The sequence below is a fragment of the Dasypus novemcinctus genome, chromosome 6 (genome assembly GCF_030445035.2).
Source record: "Dasypus novemcinctus isolate mDasNov1 chromosome 6, mDasNov1.1.hap2, whole genome shotgun sequence".
Classification (NCBI taxonomy): Eukaryota; Metazoa; Chordata; class Mammalia; order Cingulata; family Dasypodidae; genus Dasypus; species Dasypus novemcinctus.
The window spans coordinates 39,328,649-39,347,327 of NC_080678.1; the positions used below are offsets into that span (position 1 = coordinate 39,328,649).

The following is an 18,679-nucleotide window of genomic DNA, read 5'->3' on the forward strand; positions in this document are numbered from 1 at the left end:
CAAAGAAAAAAGAAAGATGCAAATCACAAAATAAGAAAGGCAATATCACCACTGACCCCACAGAAATAAAGATTATCATAAGAGGATACTCTGAAAAACTATATTCCAACAAAAATGAGAATTCAGAGGAAATGGACCAATTCCTAGAAACACATAAGCAGCTTATATTGACAAAAGAAGAAATTGATGATCTCAACAAACCAATCACAAGTAAAGAGATAGAATCAGTCATTAAAAACTTCTCAACTAAGAAGATCCCAGGGCCAGACGGCTTCACAGCTGAATTCTACAAAACATTCTGGAAAGAACTAACACCAATCCTACTGAAACTCTTCCAAAAAATCGAAACAGGAGGAACATTGCCTAACTCCTTCTATGATGCCAACATTACCCTAGTATCAAAGCCAAACAAAGACACCACAAGAAAGGAAAATTACAGACCAATTTCTCTAATGAACCTAGATGCAAAAATACTTAACAAAACTTGCTAATCGTATTCAACAACACATTACACGAATGATACACCATGACCAAGTCGAATTCATTCCAGGTATGCAAGGATATTTCAACATAAACAATCAATCAATGTAACAAAGCATATAAACAGATTGAAGGAAAAAAATTGCATGATTATATCTATAGATGCAGAAAAAGCATTTGACAAAATACAGCACCCTTGCTTGATAAAAACACTCCAAAAGATCAGAATACAAGGAAATTTTTTGAACATAATAAAGAGTATATATGAAAAACCTACAGCCAACATTGTTTACAATGGAGAAATCCTAAAATCCTTCCCTCTAAAGTCAGGAACAAGACAAGGATGCCCGCTGTCTCCCCTTCTGTTTAACATTGTCTTAGAAGTACTTGCTCGAGAACTGAGGCAAGAACCAGTTATAAAAGGAATTCAAATTGGAAAGGAAGAAGTCAAAATTTCATTATTTGAAGATGACATGATCCTATACATAGAAAACCCTGAGAGGTCTACAATAAAGCTTCTAGAACTCATAAATGAGTTTAGTAAAGTCACAGGTTATAAGATCAATGCGCAAAAATCAGTAGCATTTCTGTACACCAATAATGAGCAAGATCAGGAGGAAATCAAGAAACAAATACCATTCACAACAGTAAATAAAAAAATCAAATATTTAGGAATAAACTTAACTAAAGATGTAAAAAATTATGCACTGAGAACTATACAAGACTGTTCAAGGAAATCAATGAAGACCTAAATAAATGGAAGAATATTCCCTGTTCATAGATAGGAAGACTAAATATTATTAAGATGTCTATCCTACCAAAACTGATCTACACATTCAATGCATTCCCAATAAAAATCAACACAGCTTTCTTTAAGGAACTAGAAAAACTAACTATGAAACTTATTTGGAAAGGAAAGAGGACCTGAATAGCCAAAGACATACTGAAAAAGAAAAACAAAATTGGAGGAATCACACTACTGGACTTCAAAACATACTACAAAGCTACAGTAGTGAAAACAGCATGGTATTGGCATAAGGAGAGACACAGAGACCAATGGAATCGAATTGAAAGTTCTGAAATAGAACCTCATATATATAGTCATAAAATATTCGATAAAGCCACCAAACCCTCTCAACTGGGAGAGAACAGCCTATTCAACAAATGGTGCCTCGAGAACTGGATATCCATATGTAGAAGAATGAAAGAAGATTACCATCTCACACCTTATACAAAGATCAACTCAAGATGGATCAAAGACCTAAATATAAGAGCCAAGACCATAAAGACCTTGGAAAGCAGTGTAGGGAAACATCTACAAGACCTCGTAATAGGAAATGGCTTCATGAACATCACACCAAAAGCACGAGCAGCAAAAGAACAAATAGATAAATGGGACTTCCTCAAAATTAAAGCCTTCTACACCTCAAAGGAGTTTGTCAAGAAAGTAAAAAGGGAACCTACGCAATGGGAGAAAATATTTGGCAACCATATATCCAATAAGAGACTTATAACTTGCATATATAAAGAACTCCTATATCTTGAAAATAAAAAGATAAACAACCCATTTAAAAAATGGAAAAAGATTTAAACAGACACTTCTCCAAAGAAGAAATACAAATGGCTAAAAAGCACGTGAAAAAATGCCCACATCTTTAGCTATCAGGGAAATGCAAATCAAAACTACAATGAGATACCATCTTACTCCCATAAGATTGGCAGCTATGAAAAAAACAGAAGAATACAAATGCTGGAGAGGATATGAAGAAATGGGAACACTCATCCACTGCTGGTGGGACTCCAGAAGGATCCAACCATTCTGGAGGACAGTTTGGCGGTTTCTCAAAAAACTATCCATAGATTTGCCATATGACCCAGCAATACCACTGCTGGGTATATACCCAGCAGAACTGAAAACAAGGACACAAATGGATATATGCACACCAATGTTCATAGCAGCATTGTTCACTATCGCCAAAAGTTGGAATCAACCCAAAAGCCCATCAACAGATGAGTGGATCAATAAAATGTGGTATATACATACAATGGAATACTACTCGGCTTTAAGAACAAATACACTACAAACACACGTGATAACATGGATGAATCTTGAGAACCTTATGTTGAGTGAAGCCACCCAGGCATTGAAGAACAAATACTACATGACCTCAATGATATGAAATAAGCAAGCTGCCTCAGAGAGCTAGAGACTGGAAGATAGGCTTACAGGAAATTGGGGGGTAGAGGAAGGATGTAAGCAGACGTCTACATGGGTGAAATCTATGATAAGCTGGCGGTAAGTATGGGCACAAGGAAGAGATAAAATGGGGGCATAGGGTTACTTTTGGGTGGGGCTTTGCAGGTTTGAGGGGGACTAGGGATGGGTGGATGGGTAACATTGCCCAAGAAATTGGGGGGAGGGAGGGGCAGCATACAAACATAGGAGATTCTCAGGTGTTGGTTGGAAGTAAAATGCTGAGAAAACCTTTTCAAAATATAATTAGGAAAGTTACCTGTTTAAGATACTCAAAGGGGATAATCTGAGGCAGGACAGACTCCTAGGGAATATCTGAATACTCATTTTGCCAGAGTGGGTTATACCATTGGGTAGAGACCCATATAATGAGAGTGAAGGTAGACCCACATCCTGGGGAGGACTAATGCCATAAAATAGAGGGAACTGTATCTCTCAAGAGAAAGGGTGGCTCCCAGGGCATTAGAGCAGTTGAGCAAGTCAAGCCCTCAACACTGTTGCAAGTATCTCTGAACATGGCTCCTCAAGAAATGAAGACTGACTGTCACTGTGGGCCCCAAGGGGAGGGGGAAATAGATATTGAATAGATGGAACCAAAGTAAATGTGAGGGCAAAAGAAGTGTTTCACAAGAGTACACAAGGATGGATATAAAACATGTAATATTACACCAAAAACATATAGGGGATGACAGACTAATAATGTAAACCATAATGTAAAACATAGGATAACTAAAAAATTTAGAAAACTGTATAGCCTAAAGTATAAACCACAATGTAAACACAAATGTCACCTTGTTTGAAAGCTATTGTCTCAATATCTGTACATCAGTTTCAGTAAATATGATATGAATAAGTTAAAAGATTATCGCTGTGGAAGGGAAAAGGTTTTATAATGGATATGTGGGAGTGCTGTATATTATATATATGAATTACTGTGATCTAAGGCTCCTGTGAAGAGAAGCTCAATAATTAGGAAAAAAGAATAGAAAAAGATAGATGTAGAATTTTTCCAAATCAATATGCATTCTATATCTAACCTTTAAACTCATCGCTATATTCCATTTTACTAGTAAGGGAACCTGACATTATATTGGGCTTCACTTTTCAGGAATTTTGGATCACAGAGTGGTTCAACAATGGCAGCAGAGGAATATGGGTATGGGATGTTATTGACAGGCGATTATGGTTGACAGGGAGTTATACAGGGCATGCGTCCAGCGTGCATGGAAATGTTTGGATATACTCATAGTGGAAACAATTTAAAACAATAGCTGGGGGGGGTTACTGGGTTCCTGGCCAGTGGCAGGAGGCGGAGGCTCTGTTGTGTTCCCTAGGGGAGCAGTGGTAGTCCCCCAGGTGCAACGGTAAGGACCAGGAAGGAATGAGGGTCCAAGAGTGAGCCCCTGATACTAATGAATATGCTTATGAGCCTATACACCTGAAATAAGAACAAGGCCTAGAGCAGCACTGTGCCTAAGAGTTCCCTCCTGACAGCCTCCATGTTACTCAAATGTGGCCAGTCTTGAAGCCAAACTCAGCATGTAAATGCAATGCCTTCCCCCCAGCATGGGGCATGACACCCGGGGATGAGCCTCCCTGACACCGAGGGATCACTACCACGTACCAGCTGATGACGTAACTAGAAAATGACCTTGAATTAAAGGTTCAACGCAGACCAGCAGAATATCCCTGTCTACATATAATAACAGGAGTTAAAAATGCTGTTTGACCTAAAGTAAGGGGGAAATGGAAAGGACAAATGAGTTCATATGGCTATGAGTCTCTAAAAAAGAGTCTGGAGGTTGTCAGAAGGATTGCCCTTATGCACACCTGAGCAGAGTCTCAGAGACAGATAAAGTAGATACAACCCCAGGTATTGGTCCTTTTGAGGGCTAAAGAGACCCACAGGTTCTATGGTCATGGCAGATGGGGTTCACTGTCATGCCAGTTGGCCCTTCTTTGGAGCTGGTGTTTCTGCGTGATGGAGCTGGACTCAGATGGGATCTCTTTTCACAAGCCTTTCATGCTACTTTACTGGAATTGTAGTTGCTGCTGGGGTTTAAGATATATCTAGGGGATTTGAAACTCTGGACTGACAATATGATAGCCAGGCCCTGAGCCTCAACAGACTTCAGCTCTTACACTCTGATTTATTGGACTTACCCCACTCAGCTAACATGGAGTTGAAGAATGTCGACCACCACACCATGGAGCCTAGAGTGCCTACAACTGAAAGCAGGAGGATTGCATCCAGTATCCATGTGGAATCTAAACCCCCTCTTCACATAGATGTGGAATGGACACAACCAAGCCAAGGTCCACAGGAAGGAGGAATACAGTAAGGATTAGAGTGGACTTAATGATATTCTATTCATGAACTATTGTGGTTAATAATCGAGAAAATGTGGGCATTGGTGTGGAAAAAGTGGCCATGGTGGCTGCTGGGTACGGGGAATGGGAGGAAGAGATGAGATGTGGAGGCATTTTCGGGACTTGGAGTTGTCCTGGGTGGTTTTCCAGGGACAATTGCCGGACATTATATGTCCTCCCATGGCCCACTGGATGGAACGTGGGAGAGTGTGGGCTATGGTGTGGACCACAGGCCATGGGGTGCAGCGATGCCCAGAGATGTACTCACCAGATGCAATGGATGTGTCATGATGATGGGGGAGAGTGTTACTGTGGGGGGACTGGTGGGGTGGGGGCAGTGGGGGTGAATGGGGACCTCATATATTTTGAATGTAATATTTTTTAAAAAATGAATAAATTGAGTAGAATTTGGGAAAAAAAAGAAAGTAAAAAGAAAACTTAGTAAAATAGGGACAAATATTTTAAATCATATATATAATGAGACTTTAATATTCCAAACATATAAAGTACCACTAAAAGTCAACAACAGAAGGACAAATATTGCAATTTAAAAGTGGGCAGCTGATTGAATGGACATTTTCCAAATAAGATATACCAATTAGAAATATGCACATTAAAAGTTGTAAACAGGGAAGCAGCTGTGGCTCAATCAATTGGGCTCCCATCTACCATATAGGAGGTCCTGGGTTTACGTCCTGGGACCTCCTCATGAGAGCAAAGTTGGCCCATGCCCACGGACAGCTGATGGCCCATGCCTGCAGAGAGGTAGCACAGCAAGATGATGCAACAAAGGGATCCAAGCAGACACAGAAGAATGCACAGCAAACAGACACAGAGAGCAGACAGTAAGCAAGCCACAAAGGGGGGGGGGGGCGGGATTAAAAAAAAAGTTGTAAACATCCTTAGCCATTAGAGAAATACAAATAACAAAGGAAGAACTACCACTCTTTTAAAATGTAGAATGAGTTTTGAAGGAGATGTAGAGTAATCAAAACCCTCACGCATTGCTAGTAGAAAGATAAAATGGTGAAGCCACTGTGGAATCCAGTTTGGTGATTCCTCAATTAGTTAAACACAGAATCTCCATATGATTTAGTAGTTAAGTACCTACTTAAATACTGAAACTTAAAAATAGGTACTCAAACAAAATCATATCCAGGAATGTTTTTAGAATCATTTTTTTCAATAGCCAAAGGTGGAAGTAATTCAAATGTCCATCAATTAATGAATAAACTAAATTTTATATATATATATATATATATATATATAGTAGAATACTGTATAGCTATAAAAAGGAATGCAGTTCTGATAAGAGTTGAAACATGGATGAACCGTGAAAACATTATGCTAAGTGAACTAAACACAAGCAAAAATATTGCAGAACTGCACTTACATGAACTTTGTAGAATAATGAACCTACAGATTTAGGGTGGATGAGAGTAAAGGATGTCAATTTTGTGTGATGAAAAATATCTGGTAATGGTAGAAGGTGATAATAGCACAGCATTGTGAATGTAAACAATATCACAGAGTTGTACACTTACAAATGGTTAAAATAAAGTAAAATGAAGGCAAAGGATTGTACGTGGTTTGCTTCTGTTGAGGTTATAAAACAGGAAGTCAGTGCCTTGCGCCAAGTTGGAAGTGGTGGAAAATCACCCTCAATGCATAGAATGCATAGAATTGAAGCGGGCTAGTAAGATAGGGAATCAATAGATGGATCTGGAACCTTGCAAGAAGTCCACATGGACATCAATAACCCCCAGATGGCTGCTGGAAACCCTCCCCTCTCCCTCCAGCCCCGCACGCCCCACCAAGATTCTGCTATTCAGAACAAATACTTCTGGAAGTCAGGAAAAGCCCCAGATATTCCCTAAGGACTTTATCATTGGGCCCTCATGGGGAATTGATGGATGGGGTAATCAATCAAAACAGCTATAAATCCTCCTCTGCCATTAGCAAAGGGGTGGAATGATTAACAGTTTAAAAGCCAGGCACAAGCCTAAACAGGAACTTGCACTCCACTCTCTTGCCTCTGGACCTGTTCCTGCCCTCTCTGTGCCACTCTCACTGTTTTTCCTCTGCCATGTGGCCATGGAAGTAAAACCTGGGGATTTATAACCTATAATGGTGAATTGTAGCCTGTAAATCAGCCCACTTTATCACTTTTCAACCTCTTCCTCTCTACCTGAGACCCAACTTTGTTATTTTCTCCCATTTCTCTTCCCTTCCTACCTGAATGAATTACTGGCCTAACTCACCTGGCATACTCTTGAAACTCATTTCTGCAGCATAACCAAGAACCTAAACAAAATCCAGTAATATATTTGGTGAGCCAGTCCAGGAGTATACTAGTGAGTGAAACTATGACCAAGAGCTTGCTTAATGCCTTCCTTTGGTTCTCCATTTTAAACCGGTTCACCTATGAGCCCTCGAAGGCCATAATCCCAGGAAGGAAGGGGCCAGGGCTTGGCAATTCTCCATTTCAGTGCCATATGCCCAGGCTTGTAAAATCTGACCCCAGCCAGGATGGCTGTGTCATAGGGCAGTGGCTTAAATCATGGCCCTGCCAAGACAGAGCTTCCCCAGCAGAGCACCAGTCCCTGTGAAGCTTCTTTTTCAAGCTATTTTAGCAACCAAAGGCTTTGTCCTCAGGCTTGCCTGCTGTTGCCTTCTCCTGCCCTCTCCCCTAGGGAGTGCATGGCAATGGCAGAGAGCTGGGGGGCTTGCCCCCGCCAGCAGGTCCATGCCTTTGCAAGTGGCATTCCTATCTGACCACACCCAGCTACCTGGGGGAATGAAGTAGGAAGGCAGTGGGCAAAGCCAAGATAGATGCTGTGGGAGTTCCCTTCCCCAGGGTTGTCACAGGCCAAGATATCCTTGCATAACTTACCTTTACCCATGTATTACCTTTCTACTACTTGCTACCAAATTTCTCTTTGTGCTTTGGAATATTTTAAAAACTGTGAAACTGGGAAAGTGCCTTTGTCCAGCAAAGAAACTATTGCCTCAGGGCCCCAAAGCCTGTTAACTACAATAATTAACCTCTAATCACTAAATGGCCTTTTGATGGCCTTTTAATGGGAAATTCCTAGAGAGTAAAGTCCTAGAACTAAGACTGGGTCTAAGACTTCTGGAAGGACAGGAGAAAGAAGCACTATTCGGTTTGGCAGCATCAGGTTGAAATCTATTCAGGTTGTCTCCAAAATCCAGAACTGCCCTGGGTGGCAGGCCCTCTGATTCCCAGGGTGGTGGGAACCAGAGAAGTAACTCTGAATGTCTCCTAGGGCTTTTGAAGGCTTGAATGCTTCGATTCAGAGTGCGGTCGGTGTCAGACCCTGGAATATAGGGGTGCCAAGAACCAGAGCAGGAAATTGAACGGCCCCCATTCCTTGGGTCCATCCATTCAGAGAGCAGCCAGATATCCCTGAGAGACAGACATCTCAGGCACTTTGATTTGGGACCACTGTTCAGTCTCCACCAATTCAACGTGGGCGCGTTGATCTGATCCCAGGAAGAAGCATCAGATATCCCCCAGGCAGTGAATGTTTTAGTCAGGCTAGGGCTCTGGGATGCCAGAACAGTTGAATAAAAGGTGCTTCTTTATTTGTTCTAGAATAATGAGTGCAGTCTCTACCATACCAACAAACTCCCCATAGGTCTGTCTTAGGAATCAGGAAATTCTGCCTACTGCTGGTCAACATGGCCACAGTATTGCCAAGAGCAGCCTCTGCACAGACCCGGAATTCCACTTAAACCAGTGTAAGAAAAGAGAACAAATAGATCTGAGGCCCAGAAACCTCATGTCATGTCTCCTTTAAAAAATAAGAAAATAAACTTCAAACTTCCATTAGTTTAAACTTGGTTGTGCCTATAAAAATTGTGAGTAGAGATCAAGATCCAGATCAGTTACTAAACCTCACCTGAAAAATAAGAAACCTCATGTGCCATCAATTAAGATCAACGAGTTCCTAGAAATGCTCAGGGTATAATATTCTTTTTAAATCTGTGCTTAATTTTGTGTTCAACTTTGAAATCCGTTTAACTTTGTCTGCTGGTGCCTAGGAAATCTGATTTGGGGTTCACCTATTACAAATTGGATAACGGTGAAAGGTAACCTAAAAATGAGTCTTTGAATGTCAATACTGTCTTGCAAGCAAATTTAATGTATAAATCACAAGTGAAATTAATTCAGTTGCTAAAAAGGCAGAGAAACTTCACAAAGTTGTTACTAATAAAATTCTTGTGGCCTAGTTAATAAAGGTACCCAATTCAACTTAAAGTGAAAACTTACTAGAAACTATAACTCAGAGTTAGGATTATTTATAGATGCCTTTATATTATAAAACAGCAAAAGGATAATAAATGAAAGTATATTTGGGTAGATTTAGCCTAAACCTACTATTGTAAGAGTAAATTCTAAACTGACCTTACCTTTGTTCATGTCACTTCAAGCCTAGTCTCACGCCTTACCTCTGTTTATGGTTATTTCATAACAGTTTCTGACCTGTGGCTCAGGGGAAAGCAAACTTGAGACATCCCTGTCTCCTGTCCTACAGTATTAGTGACCCTGCTTTCTCTCATGGCTCCAAGTGTGGACTAAATTGCTGCCTGGTGGAATTCTTGGCCCTCAGGGTTGAACATTCACTCTTTCAGGCCAGCAGCTGCCAGAGTCCTGTTATCTCTAAGGACTGGGAAATGAAGCAGGCCTCCTGCTTTGACTGTCAGGGTTCCTAAAAGTGGCAATTCATGAGAGAAACCAGTTCCCCTGAGACTTTGATAGCTTCAGTGAATATACATATTAGTCTTGCTCACCCAAAGTCTGCTAAAGTCAAAGTAAAATATAAAGTTCTGAAGCAAATGAAAATTGCATGAAAGCATTGGGTACATTTTAGTTACAAGCCATTAATTAAGAATCAAAATCCTTGTGTAAAACTGCATGTCATAGTACAAACTGGAGAAGAAAGCCTTCAAGGAGAACTTTCAAATGTTGTTTTACAGTTAAACTTGTTTTGTAAAAGAATGAAAGTATTTAGTAACTAAGTTGTCTTTGTGTGTCAAACACTAAAAGTAACTTCATAGCAATGAAGCCTGTCTGGAAGTCACCTCATGTGCATATTCAAGTGGTAATAATGAAAAGTTACCTTGATTCCATTGGGAATCTTCAGTTTTCATTTAAAAAAATAGAAGTAGTTTTTCCTCTACTGCTAAAGTAAAATACCTGCTAACATCTTCATGGTAAATGTGTAAAAGTAAATAAAGTACTAAAACGTTGATTTAATAGGTTACACATTGCATTGGAAATGTTTAAAAGGTATTTAAAATAATCAAAAGCTAGACTTCAGCATTGTCAAACTCTCTTGTGCATTCAAACCAGGCCTTCAATGCACTGTGGGTTGCCTCTCCATATGAGTTATTGGGTAGGTTGGTCACTGACCCCTATAACAATAAAGGTATCTACGACATCTCTGGCTGTGCTCCTGAAGTCAATGGAAACTATGTTGCAGTTTCAAATTCCTGCAGCAGCCAATAATGGCTCAGTACAGCCAAATGTACAGTGGATATCGCCTCCAGACTGGCATTGTTTCATAGTGCTGAAGGACGCTATGCACCAGGCCAGGAGAATAATGGAGACTACTTTCCTAGTCTCTCTTTAGGGTCAATGGTACTGCAGCTTGCTCACTGTGTAAAGGATATACCAAGTCGAGCAATGAATACCAGAGTACTGTGAGTAGAACTTAAGCACAATTGGCATTATGGCCTGCTCCCACGGAGAAGTAACATGTAAGGTACTGCAAACCTGTAACTTAAATCTATTGCAGCTCAAAGAGAAATTTATGCATTGGGTGGTATATTAACCAGTAGTAAGTACTGTACCTATATCGTCTATTCTAGATCATATGCAGAGGGACATTGAACATTAAAAGTCCTGGTAAGCTTCATTTTCTAAGTAGTTAATGAATGTGCTTAACCCAGGTTTCCCTCCTAGCCCTTTAAAGTTAAAGGAATTTCCAGCTTGGTGCACTATTCCTGAGTGGAGCCAGCTGCCCAAGAAAGTGCCAGCTCTCCAGAAGCGCCTGATGGGATGTATGAATGCCAGTCACTGGACAGCCTGAAATACCTCTTCAAGAGAAAAAACTAAGTAGTGTCTATGTCAAAGTCAGCTGTTCCCTCTAACTCTAGCTCAAATGCCTATTGTTAGGGGGAGGGCAAACTAAACATCCCTTTAAGAAAGCTTGTCTGTTTTCATCTCCTTTAACTTAACTAAAAAGGTCAATGCTTCTTCCCATCACTTTAGGAAAATACAGCCTTTGCATGCACCTACTTCCATGGTCCAATGTCCTCTTAGTGGGACCATATATTCTCAAAATTCTGATCAAGTTTATTTCTTCAAGAATCAACATCTTGTTAGCCATATGGGGACTTCATCCAGCTTCACACAGGATGCCAGTTCTGTCTTCCTCCAACCGAAATAGAATAGCAAGAGGGTTTTTACACCTTGTCAGGAGGACCTACTGTCCCTAACCAGCAGGAAGTAGCTACAGAAGAATGATCATCTCCCTTCAGCACCCCTTTAAGATTAAAGGTGTAAACTCTCTGAGAGGGAAATGAAGCAGGCTGGTAAGATAGGGAATTAATAGACGGATCTGGAACCTCGCAAGAAGTTCCAGGCATCAATAACCCCAAGATGGCTGCTAAAAGACCCCTACCCGCAAGATTCTGCCATTCAGAGCAAAGACTTCTTCTGGAAGCGAGGAAAACCCCCAGATATTCCTTAAGGACTTTGTCATTGGGCTCTCCTGTGTGGGATCATCAATCAAAACAGCAAACAGCTAGAACCCCTCCTCTGCCATTAGCAAAGGCGTGGAATGTTGAACAATTTAAAAACCAGGCACAGGACTGAGCATGGGTACACTCTGCTCTCCTGCCCCTGGACCCATTCCTGCCCTCTGCACACTGCTCTTGCCATTTTTCCTCTGCCATGTGGCCACACAAGTAAAACCTGGGAATTTATAACCTATAATGGGGAACTGTAGCCTATAAATCAGTCCGCCTTATCACTTTTCAACTCCTTCCTCTCCCCCTGGAACCCCTGCTCTGTTATTTTCTCCCATTTCTCTTCCCTCCCTACCTGAATAAATTACTGGCCTAACTCACCCAGTGTGCTCTTGAAATTCATTTTTGCAGCATAGCCAAGAACCTAAACAAACTCTGGTAACAGAATTACTTAAATAGAGGTACGAATATATTCAAAGATGTGGAGAAAACACTCACTTGTTATAACCTGAAGTGGAATCTGCTAACATGGATTACCACTGATGTTGGAAGAGTGTGTGAGAGGCAGGAAAAGGCTTATTGGGACAAATCAAGGTGGCTGGTAGAAATGTAAGGCATTTAATACCTACAGCTTTTTTATTGTATTATTCACCAGCTGGTATTTGAGGGAAATATTTAAACCTCTCATGTATTAAAGAACAACACGGTCACATGACACTTCATTTGCTTTCACGCACACAACCAGCATTAGGAGATGCACATTTGCAATCAATGAGAACATAAAGAACACTTACTCAGAAGTTTGGCTAAGCAAAATGGTGATATCCATTCTTCTCATTATAAGACCTAATGTATTACAAAACATTATAATCAGTTATTATTATTATATTTTAGGTTTTGTCAATAAAAACTTGTGTTTCTTTGTTTTAATTTATGTAGTACATATGTTAGCAAAATAACATTTTTTTAAAATGTGGAAATTTGAATAGTCTGCACAATGTACCATCTACACAAGTGATCTGATAACCGAAAAAAGTTGAAGCTTGAACCCAGTTAGACACATCTGGATTCTGAATATATTTGAAGGTAGGAAAGTAGTTGTCAGAAAGACAGCACAGAGGTGCCGACTCTGGGGTGTCAGGGATGGAGCTGTGATTGATGAAGGGGAGAGGCCTATGGGACCCACATGGGCTGAAGTTATGCATGGGGAGGTGGGAATGCAGGTGGCAAAGGGCAGCTCTGTCTCTCCTCTTCAACCTGTTCCCTCAGCCATGGTGGAAGAGCAACATGGCGGTGGCTTCCCGGCAGGCACAGAGGCCCCACCTTCCTGCCAGCTACATAGCTGCTTGGCGCCACTGCCTGCCCACCTAGAATTTCCATTGTTCCTGGAAACTGCCGCCTCAGCACACTAACCTCCTCCTCTCCCTCAGACAGGCCTTGCCTGAGGGGCCTGAGGCAGAAGTCAGCCCTGAGGAGTGAGCGGCAAGGGAGCAGCTGGGGCAAAGGAGGACAAAGAGGACAAGAGGAGGTGAGGAGGAGACACAGTGTGAAGCGGGAGGCTTGGGCACCCACCTTGGGCTGACGTGAGCCGCAGGGCAGGAACTGCAGGAGAAGTGGGGGCAGCTCTGTCACTCCTCAGCCCTTTCCCAGCCAGGGCAAAAGGACAGCATGGTGGCCATTTCCCATCATTCCCTGTGGCCCCAAAACTCCAAAGTCCCTGCGGCACACTGGGCACTAAACCTTAATCCACCTTCCCCTCACATTGGTTCAGCAGCTGCCCAGCCCTCAGCCCACCAATAGACACTGGTTACAAGCTCCCACCAGGTCCATAGCAGGTTGGCCCGAGCTCCTCACTGGTCCGCACCTCTGACCCAAGTCCCATGCCCTCTAATGGGCTTGTCCCCTCCCATACACACTCTGCCTACCTCAGGCTGACTAGCTTGCCCTGGGTCCTGGTAGCCCTAGAGAAATGGAGGGTTGGGCAGATGGAGGGGAAGTAGTGAGAAGAGGGTGAAGAAGGGGTGTTGCCTCCAAGGTGGTGGACAGATCCCAGGAGGGACTTGACAAAGTGGTGCAGCACCACCTGCTCTGTATTTACCCACCCAGTTGTGCACAGGTATAGAACCGTTCCCAGCCTGGACAGGGGCAGAATCGTGGCCTCAGGGCGCCATTGCCTGCCTCCCTACAAACTCCCTTTGTTCCCTGCAGCTGCCACCCCTGTGCATACATGCAGACACTCCAACCCTCCCTCTTGCTCCCTCTCTCCTTCTCCCTCTCCCTCTCTCCTGTCTAGCTCAGGCAGGCCTTCGAGAGGTGCTGGTGGGCAGAAGTGCTGTCCTGAGGGGGTAGGACAGGTATTGCAGGGAAGTCCTGGCAGCTCCAGTCGTTTAGAAGAGCAGCATGGCAGTGGCTTCCTGTCACTCCCTGTGGACCCCAGTAGCCAGCAGCCCCTGCGGTTGCTGGGGCCTAAGCTCACCTCTCCTAGAGCTCACAAGCCCTTAGACAGTTGCAGCTCTTTGCACTTTTTTTCCAGAAAGGTCACTAACATGACTAGATTCTGGCAGGAAGAGCTACCGATCAGGAGACCTCGCCAGCAAAGGCCTCCCTGACTGGTAAGTGCTTATGCCAGTTCCCTAAGGAGAACTGGACAATCTGAGGCAGGTTAGTACAGGGAGATGAGGAGAAGATGAGCCACAACATGGCTGACAGACACCGTGGACAACAGACAGCATGGCCGACAGACAGCATGGCCGACAGACAGCATGGCCAATAGACAGCACAGCTGACAGACAACATGGCTGTGAAGCCCTGCCAAGTCTTTGACCATGATGTCACAGTAGGATACTTTCTGGGCAGAGGGGAGGCCCTGGATATTCCAAGCAGCCCTTCCCATTGGCCCCCACCATTGGTGGGATAACCAATAACAGCTGGGCCTCTCCCCTTACCATTACCAAGGGCAGGAATAATTAATCTCTTAAATGGTGACCACAAAAGCCAAAGCCCTCTCTGCCTGCCTAGAGGAACCTGCACGAAATCTCTGTGTATATTTCTGTCCTTCTCTTCCATTTCTCAGCAAGTGCTGTTTCTTTCCCCCATTTCTCAATAAATTCTTTTTACTGACCATATAAACTGCATGTTCTTAAATTCACAGCCAAGAACCTAGAGGAAACCAACACTTCCCTGACTTCAAATCTGTCAGGGTTTGGTGCCAGAAAAGGCCTCCATGGGCCTCTCCCCTAAGCTGTCTCTTGTCCAAGTCAGTGGTGTGGGGCTTTAAAACCTTTCTGGAGACTCGTCCACCAGTGAACCCTGGGATTCCCATTGAGTGACACTGTGTAAGACACAAGGATCAGTTTAGTTTTCACATGAGGGCAATATAAAGCACGGAGGAATAAAATATAAATTAGTGTAGCCTGCTGCCTCAGTCTCCCACTCCCAGGTTAAGCCAGAACAAAGGAAACCAGCTTAAGCCAGTCCTATAGCCAGGAAAAAGAATGCATAAGAAAGAGCTAAATTAATACCAATTCAGCACTAAATTCCATTCCTTATTTGGCAAAAGGAACAGATAAAAGCTAAAAAGGTTGGAATGTGATGGGGGAAACAATTTCCAGAGACAGACTCATATGTGACCAGGCTCCTGCAGAAGGGGACTTGGAGAATTGGAGGAAACTATTTCTAACCATCATCCTAACCCTAACCCTGTCCTTACCTCTTTAACTAGACATTTAAACTTCACTCTCTCTAACCTTAACCCTCACGCTAACTCTTCAGGTGCACACTGAAATCTGTATCTGGCCATGTCCTTGATGGAATTTAGGTCAACCACCATGGTCCAGACGTCTATTGGAAGAAATTATTCAGAATATCCTGTCAACTTCCAATACAACATACAGCACATCCACCAGGTGGTGCCCCAAACAAGCACGGGAGACAAGAAGGGCACCGGAACTATGAGGTGCCTTTTCATGGACAGGGGAAGTGGGAGGACAGCTGCTTTTACCCAAAGACATCTACCAGGCTGCCCAGCCTGAAGGGTCCAGCAGGGCCACATTCCAGCTGTTGAAGAGGGTCTGGGAGGAATTTTTTGGGTTGCCCTTGAGAATCCCTGTCCTACTGCTGACAGCTGCTGGTCAGGACAAAGACCCTGGGAGCTCCCTGGCAAGCTAAGTTGGTTTCTGTCCATGGGACTATCTTCTGGAGATGGAGACGTTATGGAGGCTGCCTCTGGGACTCCAGGCTGTGTGGATCTGTGGCCACTCCTGGCAGATACTGGCCAGCTGTTGTGAAGGTGCAACCTGGACAACTGTCTGGAGCCTCCTCAGACAAAGTGTACCCAGGGGGGACAACAGGCCTCCCTCCATGGCCCTGCAGTCTATCACCGGCAATTCCTGGCCTCCAATAGGGACTTGGCATATTTTGGGGAGAGTCAGCAACTGCCAGGTACCGAGAGTGACCAAAGCCTTTATGGATCTCCTATGAGCCTCCTGATACCTAGGGTTGGCCTGTTTCCCCAAAAATGACTCAGAAATTTTCTGGAGATTCTTTGCATGAAAGGACACTGAGTGTGACCTTGGAGGCCAGGCACAGGATGTGTGTATGTAGAGGGCACCTCTGACATCATCTTTAGTAACTGGAATACACATCATGGATACAGAAACTCTCTACAGTGTTTTGTGTTTTTTTGAGATTTATTTATTTATCAAACTCTACTACCTCGTTGCTTACACTTGCTGTGTCTGATCATCCTCTTTGTTTCTTTAGGAGGCACGGGGAACTGAACCTGGGACCTCTGATGTGAGAGGGAAGTGCGTAATCACTTAAGCCACTTCCGCTCCCTGCTTTTGTTGTGCCTCTCATTATGTTTTTTTCTCTTGTTGTATCATCTTGTTGTGTCAGCTTGCTGCACCTGCCCATCACACCAGCTCAATGTTTTCTTTAGGAGGCACCAGCAACCGAACCACGGACCTCTCATGTGGTAGGCGAGAGCTCAATCACTTTAGGCACATCTACTTCCCAAGTGTTTGTATTTTATGTATGAATTTATTTATTTTATTCCTCTTCCTTTCCCCCATCCCCCCGCCCCTCTTGCCCCCTTCCCCAGCCTCCTCCCCCCTCAGTTGTCTGTTCCCTGTGTCTATCTGCTGCATGTTCTTCTTTGTCCGCTTCTGTTGTTGTCAATGGCACAGGAATCTCTGTTTCTTCTTGTTGCATCATGTTGTGTCAGCTCTCCGTGTGTGCGGCACCATTTCTGGGCAGGCTGCACTTTCTTTCACGCTGGGCGGCTCTCCTCACAGGGTGCACTCCTTGCGCGTGGGGCTCCCCTACGTGGGGGACACCCCTGCATTGCACGGCACTCCTTGCGCATATCAGCGCCGCACGTGGGCCAGCTCCACACGGGTCAAGGAGGCCTGGGGTTTGAACCGCGGACCTCCCATGTGGTAGATGGATGCCCTAACCGCTAGGCCAAATACACTTCACAAGTGTTTGTATGTTAAAACATGAAGCTTATAAGCAAATAGATCACCATCCCAGCTCTCAAAGAGTTTATGAAGGTTTGAGGAAGCCAACACATAGATCACTCTCTGGCATTTCCATAATTCGAGGGCCTGAAGGAAAATTATCTAAGTTAAATCTTGAGGGAGCAGCAGGAGTAATTTTCTCAAGAAAATTAGCAACGTGGTCCCAAGTAGGAGTGTGGGGGAGCTAGGAGTGTGGGGGAGGTAGATCATGAAGGGCCTGCCTCACCCTGCCTTATCTGGTTAGTTATAACCTCTCTTCTACATCCTTCAACATGACTTCAGTGAAAACTCCAAGACTAAATCTAACTTCCATCCAAAAGTTTAATGAAATCACCTTTTGGAAACACCCTATGCTATGGCTGTGAAATGTTTGTGGCTCAGCTGCTAACTTTCCATTTCTTAAAAAGGGCCCCTAACACAAGCCCTGAAACATGGTTTCATCTGTCAAGATAAGAAAAAGCTACAGACAAACTGAAAACAGTGATGAGTAATGGATGAAAAGGGAAAACTTGTGGGGAAGGGAGGTCTTCTGGGTGCACGGGGGTGGGAGCCAGGGGAGTGGGGGTCTGAGACCTCTCTACAGCATTTAACAACAGTGACAGGCGGTGGACTTGGCCCAGTGGTTAGGGCTTCCATCTACCACATGGGAGGTCCGTGGTTCAAATCCTGGGCCTCCTTGACCTGTGTGGAGCTGGCCGATGAGCAGTGCTGATGCGCGCGAGGAGTGCTGTGCCACGCAGGGGTGTCCGCCGCGTAGGGATCTTCGCGCGCAAGGAGTGCGCCCCGTAAGGAGAGCCGCCCCCTGCCCAGGAATGGTGCCACACACAGGGAGAGCTGACAGAACAAGATGACGCAACAAAAAGAAACACAGATTCCCATGCCGCTGACAACAACAGAAGCGGACAAAGAAGATGCAGCAAATAGACACAGAGAACAGACAACCGGGGTGTGGGGAGAAGGCGAGAGAAATAAATAAATAAATAAATAAATAAATAAATAAATAAATAAATAAATAAATCTTTAAAAGAAAAAACAACAGTGACAGCAATATGGAGAACAACAATAATAATGCATAATAACCATGGTGACAACAATCCCAGTAAGATTTCTTATAGAGATGGGACACTCAATGCCATTCTAACAAATGACCATTTACAAAAATCAGTGTGTGGTCATGTGGTTTGCTGTCAGATGCCAAAAGTTTCCCAGTGAAATGAGTTACAAGATAACCCCCAACAATCCAAAGCCCACACACAGGAGGAAGTCCCCAGCGTGATCT

General features: G+C 43.6%; 1 long non-coding RNA gene across 2 annotated transcripts in view; it reads right to left on the bottom strand.

The window, feature by feature from the left end:
* Window positions 1-12,729, bottom strand: part of LOC139439224 (uncharacterized) — a 66,535-nt gene extending 53,806 nt beyond the window's left edge. For both annotated transcript variants that reach the window (XR_011649017.1, XR_011649016.1), the window contains exon 1: window positions 12,676-12,729. This is a non-coding gene — a long non-coding RNA (uncharacterized lncRNA). The remainder of the gene's footprint in view (window positions 1-12,675) is intronic.
* Window positions 12,730-18,679: the final 5,950 nt, after the last annotated feature.